Below are 13,213 nucleotides of genomic sequence, written 5' to 3' on the forward strand. Positions count from 1 at the left end.
GATAAAGTATTCTTGGCTGCATGTTCTTCTCATTTAGTACCCTGAATATGTCTTGGCAGGCCTTTCTGGCTTGCCAGGTCTCTCTGGATAGGTCTGATGTTATTCTGATGTTCCTCCCTCTGTACGTAAGGAATCTCTTCCCCCTAACTGCCCTTAAGATGGTTTCCTTGGTTCTAAGATTTGCAAGTTTTACTATTACATGCCGGGGTGTTGGCCTGTTTTCCTTGATCTTAGGAGGGGTCCTCTCTGCCTCTAGGACTCGAATGTTTGTTTCATTCCCCAGATTAGGGAAGTTCTCAGCTACGATTTGCTCAAATACATCTTCTAGTCCTCTCTCTCTCTCCACTCCCTGCGGGATTCCAATGATTCTGACATTGGAATGCCTCATGGTGTCACTTATTTCTCTGATTCTATTTTCATGGATTCTGAGTTGTTTTTCCCTGGCCTCCTCTTTTCCCTTTTTATCTATTATACTGTCTTCCAGGTCGCTTATTCTCTCTTCTGTCTCAGTTACCCTAGCTGTTAGATTATCTAGATTGGATTGGATCTCATTGATAGCATTTTAAAGTTCTGCCAATTCCCCTTTTATTTCTGCCCTTAGAGACTCTATGTTGCCATTAATTGATTTCTCCATTCTAGCCATTGTCTTCACAATTGCTAGCCTGAATTCCATCTCCAACATCTTGGTTATATCTGCATCCATTTGTAAATCTGTAGCATAAGTCATAATCTCTGAGTCTTTTCTGTTTGGGGGGCTCCTCCTCCTAGTCATTCTGTTGATGGGTGTTTGAGGGAATGTATAGAGTCGAAATTATTGACCAGAACCCAAGCAAGATGCACCTGTTTTCTTGGGACCTTAGGGTTGCTGGCCTCTTGTTTTCCCAGGCTGTCTTCTGCGGGAGGGGCCTGCTGCACTGTTACTCAGTCAACCCTGTTTGGGCGGAGTTGCCCTGCGCCCCTGTGGCGGGGGATGGGCTCAGTGGGAATCAGTCTTTGGGGCTTTTGTTCTCTGGCGCCTTTCCCTGGCGGCTTTCCACGTCTCTTCCGTGAGTCAGAGCAGAAGAGACCGTTTCCAACCCTCTGCCTCAGAGCAGAGAGACCTCAGTCTGTTCTTCAGTGAGCTCTCCAGGCCACACCATCTCCGTTTCTGTCCGTGCTGCTATAAACTGCAGCGTCCTGGGTTGTGTGCCCCTCCGCAGTGCTCCCAGTCCTGCCTCCAGGTCGGGGCACGTCTCTGCCCTTTGTGCTTCTAAAACCACCAGCAGCTCCCAAGTCGCACGCGCACCTCCGCCGCTTGGGGTTTCCACTCGCAGGGGTTGCAGTTCACCGGCTCGACCCCCACGCACTGGGTTTCCATCTTGGAGGCTGCAGTTCACGTGCGTGCGACCGTCGCTCCGGGCTTCTGTCCGGGGGTCTGTGGTTCGCGTGCGCGCGACCCCGCCAGTCTGGTCCTCCACCCCGGGGCTGCCCTAAAGTCCTTTCCTGACGCTACCGGTCTTCGAGTCTGTGCCCACCCGCAGCACGCGAGGCTGTCACTCACCGGCGATGTAGGATCCCCACAGTCAGGCACCCTCCCGCTGCCATTTATCCTCCTATAACTGCCCGCAGAATCACGGCTCTCCGCTTTGTACCTCAAAACCAACTGCCTGCGATATTCTGTTTGTCGAGATCCAGATCTTCTTACATCTCAGGCTGGTTTCGTGGGTGCTCAGAGTGGTCTGGTAGATATCCAGCTCAATTCCGGGGACCAGTTGAAATAGAGTCCCCTACTCCTCCGCCATCTTTCCCCCTCCCCTAAATGAATAAAATCTTTAAAAAGAAATTTGTAATTTGTTAAACAATAGGAAGCTATTACAGATGCCAGGTGTCCCTTTTAGACCCAGCAAACTGGAGTATGACTCTTCCATTCTATAAGCTCATAGCTAATCTTATTATAACACAGAGTGAGTTAAGGATACATATTATTTATATTTTAGGCAATTACGGGTAGGTAAAGTTACTCAACCGCCTGTAGTAAACTATGATTCTTTTCGCTGGTCTTCTCTACTTTCATTCTTACACTTAGTCTCTAGTCTCTCGCTTAGGACTTTGATCTTTCCTGGTCTGAATCCCAGTCTTTTTCACAAATGTTTGATAAGAGTTTCTAGAGATCTATTATCATCCTTCTTTTCCTGATACAGAGAGGGAGACACCCTTCTAAATGGAGTTTTCCCTCATAAGAATAAATGTCTCTTACAAAGGGGTAATTTCTACTCAGTTGTCAGGTCTCAACTGTCTCTGCTTTTTCTTAAAAACAACCAGTTCAGAATAATCAATATCCAAAAAGGCATATTTGGAAGCATATTTTGACCCCCTTCATATATCTATGTATTTTATTGTATGTACTTTAAAACAGACTTCTGAGAAGTGCTCGATAGTCTTCACCAGACTGTACAAAAAGAGTCCATGGCACAAATATGATAAAAAATCCCAAGTACTCAGCCCAAGTCCTCTTAATGATCCTGACCCATCCACAGGCCATGAAGTTGTGAAACCCTACTTCAAATGCTGACTCAGCATTTCCCCCATGACAATGAGCAAACAACTTAACCCTGGTGAATCTGACTTTTCTCATTTGTGAAATGAGACTAATAAATTTAGAAAGTTAAGGTAAGTAAATGAAGTACAACAGAGGAGCACATCCATGCACACATAGTAGGTACTCAGTAAATGTTTGTTCCCTTTCAACTTTATTTCTTGTGAATTTAAATAGCCTTTCACAGTTGATGTAGTAACTGCATTTCTACAAATTTCTTTCTTTTGAGAAATACTGCATTTTCAGTCAGTCACTTGGCATTCCTATCAGTCTGGGCAATTCCTGTCTTATCTCCTCTTTCAACAAAGAAGACAATAATACATTAGCTTGCAGAATGACCCAGACTGCTAGACTAGTGACTATTTCCTCATCCCCAGCTATGTGGCCTGAGCAATTAAACCTTTTAGAGTCTCAGTTTCTGAGAAGCCACTAAACTATATACATTTGTTCCACCCTTTCTATCAGCAAGAAATTATTATTTTTTCATGCAAATCAATGTTTTGAAAAGTTTTATTGCCAAAAGCACTGTGTTTATTTAGAATTATTCATTTTCTTGGAGTTTATTAATCAATTACAAATAAATCTGATAATCAAAATTCCAATCAACATAAATTAATCAGTGTTACCACACAGAATTAGTATGATTTCAAACTAATGGAAAAAATCAAAGAAAAGTAGAAATTTATTTCTTAGATAAATGGAAAATCACTCTTAGTCCACCCACATTCCCATTACTACCTTTCAAATCCCTCAGTGCCAGGAATCACCACAGGACTAGATCATAAAGTTCTTTCATCTCTAAATTACATTAAAATTCACCAACCACCCCAGGTGCATTTTATCTAATCCACCTCTGCAATAATTTTAAATTGCCCCTCAATTTTCAATCATTTTAGCAATGAGTGTTTTGTATTTTTCAAGGTTGTTGAGAAAAGTTATGAACATTCTGGTTCCCATGTATTAGGTTTCAGTTGTAATTACATTTACTTTGCCTTTAGACCTTTACCTAAGCTGGTGTGCCAAACAGCCAAATGACCCTATTTACTGTATTCTGCATGTCTTTTTAGAGGCCGACATAACTAGTAGTATTAGGATTCATTGAGGAAATGTTCTGCTTTAAAACCTGTGATTTTTTTTTTTTTTAAGATTTTTATTTCTTTATTTTGACACACACAGAGAGAGAGTGCACAAGCAGGGAAAGTGACAGGCAGAGGGAGAGGGAGAAGCAGTCCTGCAGGGAGCCAGACGCGGGACTCAATCCCAGGACCCTGGGATCATGACCTCAGCTGAAGGCAGTTGCTTAACCAACTGAGCCACCCAGGCGCCCCTGTGATTTTAAAAGGCTAATTTTTTTTTCAGTTTTTTTTTTTTTAATAGAATAACTAAAGATATATTGGGTGTTTTCTTCCCCCATCCAATCTTGCATTTGTGCTCAGAGACAACCACTCTCTGGAAATGAATCCGTATCTTTCTAGGCCATGATTTTGTAATATATAAACTATATATTATTGTTTAGAAAAATCCATAAATAATGTGTAAAATTTTATGCTTTAAATTTTTAAACAAGTGGCATGCATACTTCTGCTTTGCCCTTTCACAACTTTTTTATGTTTGTGATATTGTGATTTATAATAAGAAATATATATTTAGTCTTTGTCCTTGTTTCTGGCATAGAACTCCTAAAACCTTTGGAACTTTTTAAGTGATGAGAGCAGCAAATGTGTCTTTTGTCATATTAATGAAGTGACTTTTGGACTCCACTGAAGGATGGGAGCTAGTTGCCAGAGGAGCCAACTATATAATTAGGGTGTCAGAATTTTCAGTACCATCCCCCAAACTTCTAAGGAGGAGCTAAAGTTTGAATTAATTGCCAATGGCCAATGGTTTAATCAGTCATGACTATGTAATGTTAACAGAGCAGAGAATTGCAACCAGGGACAAGCAAAACTATAAGCAAGTTTGGAGAACAAAGGAGAGGAATGCTCTTTTATAGAGAAAAGGGGGAGTTGATACTCCATTATGGGAGTTTGAAGAATAGTGGCTTCTCACTGGCTGAGTTGTGACTATCTCTCATTGACTGGGCTGTTGCAGGAGGTGAGGGAAGGAAGAAACCTTCCTTTTTCCTGCTGAGGTAGTAAAGTAGTATCAACTTGCAAGGTTCCTCTCTTCTTGTTGGACTTGTAATTGATGATGAATAGGGTATGAGCGCTCCCCCTGCTGAACCTCCCAACTCCTTTTAGTGAGGTTCCCCTTTATTAATTTTCACAATAATGAAGCCTCCATAAAACCCTTAAAGGATAAGGTTTGGAGAGCTTCCAGGCTGGTGGACATATGGAAATGCAGGGAGAATGGTGCACTTTAAGAGGGCATGGAAGCCCAGTGCCCCTCCCTGCATGCCTTGCTCTTAGATATCTCTTCAACGGGCTGTTGATTTGTATCTTTTAATAACCTTTGTAATAAATCAGTAATCTAGTGAGTAAGCAGGTTTCCTGGGTTCTATAAGATGCTCTAGCAAATTTATCAACCCAAGGAAGTCAGGGAAACTTGTGATTTATAGCCAGTCAGTCAGAAACACAGGTAACAACTTGGCCTCATGATTGGCATCTGAGGTGGAGGGCAATCTTGTGGGACTGAGCCCTCAACCTGTGGGATTTTATGCTATCTCCAGGTAGATGGTGTTAGAATTGAGTTAAATTGGAGAATATCCAGCTGGTGTCCCAAGTATTGCTTAGGACCCCTACAAACACACACACACACACACACACACATGTTGGAACTGGGTCCAGGAACCCAAAATAATGTTCAACTTTGTTTTTGTGGGGTTTATCTATATTGATATGTGTCATTTATTTTACCTGAAATTATATTCCATTGCATGAATGTATTACATGTTATTCATTCTAATTGAAATTAATACCCTAGTAACAGCTCATTCCCCATGAGAATAGTCTCCTGGTGGACTGGCCCTACCAGTCTATCAGATAAAGCTAGACAGGACTGGATTCTAATATGGACTAAAATAAAGCTCAAGCCAACATCTCCACTGTTCTTACTACTTTTCTTCTTCTTATCTTACTATCCACTGTTTTATTATTTTCAATTCTGTCTCAGCTCAGAGAGGCAAGAAACTGAAATATTTTGTATGAATTTAATACCTAGAATATTGCCAATATATTAAATATATTCTGGTTTTTTTAAAGATTTATTTATTTATTTATTAGAGAGAGAGAGCATGAGAGGGGGGAAGGGCAGAGGGAGAAGCAGACTCCCCGCCGAGCAAGGAGCCCGATGTGGGACCCGATCCCGGGACTCCAGGATCATGACCTGAGCCGAAGGCAGTCGCTCAACCAACTGAGCCACTCAGGTGCCCAAATATATTCTGTTTTTTATAGAGGGCAGGTCAGGCTTCATTAGCTACTTCTCAAAGAAATCGGAGTACAAGGGAATGAGGAAGAAGAGCAGTCAGATGCTTCTTTAAGTATAGACATTTTTCCTGCAGGTTTCATGACTTGAATCAGCTATGACATTGATTAAATAATTAGGAAATCAAATTTGCATTACTCACTTGTATTACTTTGCAGTCACTGGCAATTGTGACCCTGAAAGCTTCTTGTTCTAATCTTTTCTTTCATTGAAGTAATTGTTTTTTTTCAATGTGATTTTTAAATAATATGAGGTTTCTTCAGAATTCCATTATTGGATTATAATATATAGAGAGTATGGATTTGGGGTTTTTTTGGAAATAATATGAATCTTGTTTGAAAGGGTTATTAATGATTTTAGCCATTAAGAAAATGACTTTTATATTTATCATTTCCAGTTACTTAGTTTTTCAAATATGAATCTAGTGATAGACTCTGATATTAGGAAATTTAAATTTAGGGTTAACTCTAAAAGTTGGTAGCAATTAGCCAAGCAGAGGGAACTTCTAAACCAATTGTGTGAAGAAAAAAAAAAAAAGAAACTAAACCAATTGTATAGTTACGAGAGTTGGTGAACACTGTTCATTATTGCAAATTACCAAAACAAGAAAGCCAGGCAAAACAATTATATAAAAGTCCATTTTTACATATTGTAATTGCAAAAAGAATGATATAAACATTGTTTATAAGAAGATATAATCCAAATTCCAACATAAAAGCAAAACATAAACTGGAGTCTAAAATAACAATTACTAATGCAGTTGATATGAATGCAAAACAAAATAAGTGCTTTCATTCATTATTTGTTTTGCATTTTAATATATGAGTAACCCAAATAGTTTATTTTGTTCAATATTATCTGCATTGTTTCTAATCCCATAAAAATGAATTCTTAGTCCTTTGTCTATGTACTGGCTCAGAGTAGTTTTTGTTTTGTTTGTTTTTGTTTCATTCTGAAAGAGAATTGCTTTCCTCCAGTACATTCCACAGAAGCCATCAGCCCTTGCCCCAACCACTGGTCTTTCTGGCATTCCAGACCTTTTTCTTGTATACTCTTGTGATGAGAGGATGGCTCAGAAAGAATCAATTCCAGGTTGTACCCAGAGCTAAAATGAGATCTCATCCTAAAGGATGGCCAGGATTTACTGTGTAACACTATGCAGAGTTGCCCCCACATCATTCCCAAGACAGTAGTCTCAGAAGTATATTGACAACTTATAGTGACCTTGTGGTCCGTCCCATTTGGAACATGCAGAACAGATTCTCAAACTTTCTGTGACTCCTACTGACTTACATAGACTTCCTCCAACCCTATGTCACCTTAGAAAAACTGGAAGGTGTGAAATAATGTTACATACTCTTCTATCCCATGGCTCTACCTCCCAGGTTCACCAAATGTTGACAGCTATGGAATGTGATTCCAGGTTCTCCCCTCTTCACCACCACTATTAGATATACAAAATAATGAATGCAGGTTATTGGGGAAAGGGTTTTAATAATAGCCTTTTAATAATAGAAGTCTAAATGTAATTCTGGAAGGATTTGATGTCCAATCTTTAATGAATTATTGATATTTAACAAATAATATTTACTAGGTATCAATATTCTAAAAATAGTATTTACTATATATTGATATTCTAAAACAAATATTCTAAAATTTTTCCAATTTTTTACCTCAATGCTTATAGTTTCATAACACTTAAATAGAAAAATATTACCTAGGTAAATTCTGCATCTTGAATTTGTGCCTATAAGGCTCTCTTTACCATTAAGGGCTAATGTTGACAATAGACTAATACTCTAGATTTATTAAAAATTTACAAATTAGGAAAGGTTCTAGCCAGATATCAACCCATTTGTTCAACAGTTCAATCAATTAAGCATTCTTATAGAAAATAACTGAAAAGCTTGCCCCATTGCAAAAGTCAAGCAAAAGACAAAAAATGATGATTTGTCACTTTTTAATAGCAAAAAGAAAATGGGCATTACAGAAAATAGAAGTGAAAAGTAGAAAGGAGAGAAAAAGAGAGAGAAGAGAAAGGAGAGAGTCAAATGTATAAGTCAAATGAAAAGTTATATGTGGATGATAATATAAGAAAATTTATTAATTTGATATGAATTAAATGATATCAATGAGAAAGGGGTATATTGTTTTGAAGACAGTGACAAAAGATATGTACATGTTACTACTGAAGCTAAACTTGTATATACCCCTGTGACACAGCAGTTACACTCCTGGGTAAATATCCAACGCAAGAAGACATGTACAAGAATGTTCATAATAGCCAAAAACTAGAAACCATACAAATGTCCATCAACAAGAGAATAGATAAATCAATTAGGGTGTATTCTGACAATGAAAAAGAATGAACTCCTGATACATGCAATAACATGAAATAATCTCAGGGATGCCTGCGTGGCTCAGTCGGTTAAGCGTCTGCCTTCCACTCAGGTTGTGATCCCAGAGTCCTGGGATTGAGCCCGGCCTCAGCATCTAGTTCCCTGCCCAGCAGGGAGTCTGCTTCTCCCTCTCCCTCTACCCTTCCCCCCTTTCCCTGCCTGTGTTCTCGCTCTTGTGCACGCACGCATTCTCTCTCAAATAAATAAATAAACTATTTTTTTAAAAAAGAAAGAATCTCATAGACATAATGTTGAGTGAAAGAAGCCAAACACAAATGGTTCTGTGGTAAACCACTGCATTTATACAGAATTCAAAAACCTGAAAACAAATCTATGGTTATAACAGCCAGAATAATGGTTCCCTGAGGGGTACTGATTGGGAGGAGCTTTAGAATACTTCTAAGATACTGGAAACATTCAAAGTCTTCATTTGAGTGGTGATTATGTGGTTTATACATATATTCATGTAAAAATGTGAAAATTCATTTTGCTGTACACTAAAGATTTATGCATTTTATTGTTTGAAAGTTATACATCAATAAATAATAAAAGTAAAAGAATGATTATGTTGTTTAAAGATAGTACCAAACACAGCAAAGTGGAATCCAAAATATTTAGCTACCAATATACCATGAGATTTGACCAATCAGAAAAAATGTCCAACCAAACAGAATGTATGTCATGACTCAAAGGACTGCTATTCAGAAGAGACAGAAATTCTAGCCAGAAGAAACAGTGATTCTGGCTTTGGAAACTCCTTTATAAAGTTGTTGAGTGCATGCCTTAGCTGATGATTTCCTCAGATCTCTATACTTACTTATCCCAGTTGACATTTCTTTAAAATCCAAAATATGTGGTCTTTTGTTCTAATTCTAAATTCCATGCCCTGGCACCACTGTTTCTTCCTTCTCTCACAGAAACTCAAGCTTTCTCAAATTTCTCTAAAATAAAAGAACCCTTTAGTGTTGAAGATCTCTTTCTGCTTAAACTCTACCTTCTCTGTCACATTAAGTTAAATTGTAGTCAGCATTTTGCTTTAAGAAAGATCTTTGTTTAATTTCCTACTCCATCATTTACCATCATTTACATGCTCACCTAAGCATGGGTCCTCATCGTCTCTCTTTTATTTTCAATTTTTAATCGCATCAGTCAAATCTGCTGTTGATGACAAGTGAAACAGAAGAGCTTCTTATAAGAAGTCTCTTTACCTTCCTTTTCTAGCCTCTATTTCACTGCCCTGGATGCAGCTCTTTAGATTATTTCTGCTTTTTGGTTCTCTTGGTGCTCATCTCAAAGCTGTGGATAATATGGTTTTGTTCCTTTTTAAAATCAACTCTGACAATATATGTCACTTTTGTATAATTTTCTGGTCATGCAGTAACTTCATATGAATTATCTAATCATATGAATCTTACTTCCCCAAGATGAAAATGAGAAAACTCAGTTCCCCAGCCTCTTTGCAGGTAAGGGACATGCTACAGGATGGGTATGTGACTTCATTTCATCCAATCAGACTCAACAGTATGAGAATGTGATTTGGACATAAGTGACTTGAGGAAAAAGTCTTTAATCCATTTTTCTTTGCTGAGAGGATTGAGGTAGAAGGCTGTGAGGGCATTGGTAATTCTGGTTTTCTTTTGTGTTCAGTGGGGCAACCATAGTGACAGATTTCTTCATTAGACTATTTTTGCTTTGTGGTCTTAGGCATTGTTCCTGGAAGCTTAAATCCAAACCTGGTTATTTCACCATCCCACAAATTATGTGAGTTTCCCAGTATTCTTTTTAATAAACTTCTTTTCTGCTAGTCAGCTAGAGTTATATAATTCGATTGCCTCTTCAATATGAATGATGAGCGTTTAGGTCAATTACCCTATACTCATCCTCCTTCCTGCTCTCTGTTAGATATTAATATTATAATTTTAATTATTTTATTGATGATCTATGTAATTGTTGCCATCAATTTTCATCAGTTTCTCTTGATTTCTCACTTTCTAATTGGAAGGTACTAGCACCCTGCCTTTCCTTCACTTTCAACCAACCCAAACCTTTTCCAGTTATTCACTTCTCAACTTATGTCAGCTTCACTCTTACTTTTATATTGTCTGTTAATATTTGCATTCTGTTCCCTGCAGCCAGATCCTGGACTTTTGTGTTTTGTATAGGTTGGTTGATACTAAAGTTAAAAACCATTGCATGGGTTACTTTTTAAATTTTGTGAATTCGTAATTTCAAACCTTGGAATGTGCTAGCATTACTTTCTTCCTCTTTGAAAGCAATATCATGACCTCTGTACTACATAAAGGGGACTGTTACTAGCATGAAGTCAAATGTATCACTATTTCTTGCACTCTAATAATTGCTTAAAATCATATCACATTTCACTTTGCTTAATATTTGACCTATGACTTTCTTGCACTCTTATATTATTTGACCTTATACTATTTTCAATTACTTTCAATTTTTAGTTATTATTTCTATTATATCACGGGGTTTTTTAGTCTTTTTTTTCTTTTTCACAGAGTTATCTATCATCTTTTGCCATGACCAGGACTGTTTGTCCTGTAGATCTGCTACAAAACTGTGACTGTGGGACGTCCTTTCTTTGTTCTCCCAGAGTAAATTTACTCTTTGCTGGATTGCTTCATCTTCCAAGGTATTGATTTGCTCCCTTATTTTGTTGAAATATATTATCAAATCACTGTCTACAAAACACAAATGAGAGGTAAAGTTGATAATTCCTTGCATACCTCAAAATGTCCTTAGTCGAATATGGATCTGCATGGAAAACGGCCTTTCTTTAGAACTTTTAGCCATCACTATATTGTCCACTAGCTTCCAGTTTTGCTGATGCCAGGCTGAAGCCACTCTTTCTCATCCTTTTATAAGTGACTTGTCATTTCTCTCTGGATACTTTTAGGATTATCTCTTTATCTTTCATATTCTAAAGTTTTAAAAACTCAAGGCTATGTACAGATCTTTATTCATGTATTTCACTGGATACTTGATGGGTCTTTTCAACCTCAAGACTCCTGTCCTTCACTTCTGGGAAATTTTCTTCCATTATTTCTTTGATGACTTCCTTGCATCTGTTTTCCTTGTTCTCTTCCTATGGAAATTCTGTTAGCAGGATATTGGATTACTACATCTATTATCTTTTACCTAACATTATCTGTTTCTTTGTCTTTTTGTTTCATGCTAGAATATTTTCTCAAATTTTTTTTCTAGTTCTCCTAGTAAGTGTCTTAGGTCTGCAATTTTGTTTTCAATCTCTAAGGTTTTCTTGTTCTATGATTATCCCAATTTTATGTCATTATTATTTTGTAATTTCTTCCAAATATCTTTGTATGTAATAATTTCACTAAGTTCAGTATTGTATATACAATTGACCCTTGAACAACATGGGTTTGAACTGTGCGGGTCCACTTACATGTGTATTTTTTATAATACAGTACTGTAAGTGTATTTTTTCTTCCTTATGATTTTCTTAACATTTTCTTTTCTCTACCTTTATTGTGAGAATACAGTATATAATATATATAACATATAAAATAAGTATTGACTGTTTATATTATTGGTAAGGCTCTGCTCAACAGTAGGTTATTAGTAGTTAAGTTTTTGGAGAGTCAAAAGTTATATGTGGATTTTTTACTGTGGGGAGGTGGGGGTCAGTGCCCCTCCCCCCCAAGTTGTTTAAGGGTCAGTTGTAATTTATTTGTACATATCCCCAGACATACGTAAGTTGAAAATAGTTAATAAGTAAGGCTTTTCTTTAACTGGTTTTCCCCCTGAATTATCTTTGTTTCCTTCAGCATCTTTGTTCTTTCTTTTTTGTACTGCACTTTCTTTCTCATACGTGGGGTGATTCTTGGTTGTCCACTTCCATTTCAACAGAAATATGGTATAGCTGGTGTTCAATTATGGAGCACTATCAACACAAGGAAGCTGCATAATTTCATAAATATAGAGTTTGAAACAGGCAAATTAATCTCTGGTGTTAAAAGTCAACATATTTACTTTTGGTGGTGTAGAGACTGGGAGGGTGCTTACGGGAGCCTCTAAGACACTAGATGTTTTCTATTTCTTGATCTAGGTGCTGGATATAGAGGTACCTTTCCTTTGTGAGAATTTATCAGCTGTAGTCTTGTGATTTCTTCAATTTTACGTATTTATTTATACTTAACTAGAAAGAGGTTTGGAAAAAAACTTGTGGAAAACATTTCATAGCAAGACACAGAAAGCAGTCAAAAATTTAAGAGAAAGCTAAACAATTAGCGAGTACACTCCAAGATGTTCTTGATCTAGACATTCTTTTTTTTCCCACTAAGGCTCATGAAACTTATCCTATCCGAACACCTCCCTATTGTGTCTGGTGAAGGCAGTCATAAGCACTCAAGTATTTTATGCAGAATTTTTGTAGAAGGAAACCACAGTATCCATTAACCTGAGTACAAATGCATTAGGAACAAATGGGAACTAGAAAAAAAAGGCAAGAAGATAAGAAAACAAATGTCACCTTCTATGAGGAGCCTCAGTGAATTATCTTTTCTAATTTGGAAGTCCTTCTTTTGTGTTTCCATATGATCCTTTTGTATATATGTCATAGAAATCTTAACCTCTATTTTAATAATCTATTAATGTGTCCCTCCTGTCCTTTGGAGTAGCATTATCTAATAGAAGTATGATGCAAGCCATATATGAAATTTCACATTTTCTAGTAGCGATGTCAAAAAACCCCCCCCAGAAACATAAAAAAGAAATAAGCACAATTTTATTTATTTATTTATTTATTTATTTATTTATTTATTTATTTATTTAT

At 37.3% G+C, this 13,213-nt stretch overlaps 1 long non-coding RNA gene across 3 annotated transcripts in view; it reads left to right on the plus strand.

Moving 5' to 3' along the window:
- Nucleotides 1–11,337, plus strand: part of LOC118017872 — a 40,506-nt gene extending 29,169 nt beyond the window's left edge. For 2 of the 3 annotated variants that reach the window (XR_004681255.1, XR_004681253.1), the window contains exon 3: nucleotides 10,102–11,337. This is a non-coding gene — a long non-coding RNA (uncharacterized LOC118017872). The remainder of the gene's footprint in view (nucleotides 1–10,101) is intronic. The other variant, XR_004681254.1, reaches the window with a different exon arrangement.
- The last annotated feature ends 1,876 nt before the right edge of the window (nucleotides 11,338–13,213 follow it).

The sequence above is a fragment of the Mirounga leonina genome, unplaced genomic scaffold (assembly GCF_011800145.1).
Source record: "Mirounga leonina isolate KUSES-001 unplaced genomic scaffold, KU_Mleo_1.0 Mir_170, whole genome shotgun sequence".
Taxonomy (NCBI): domain Eukaryota; kingdom Metazoa; phylum Chordata; class Mammalia; order Carnivora; family Phocidae; genus Mirounga; species Mirounga leonina.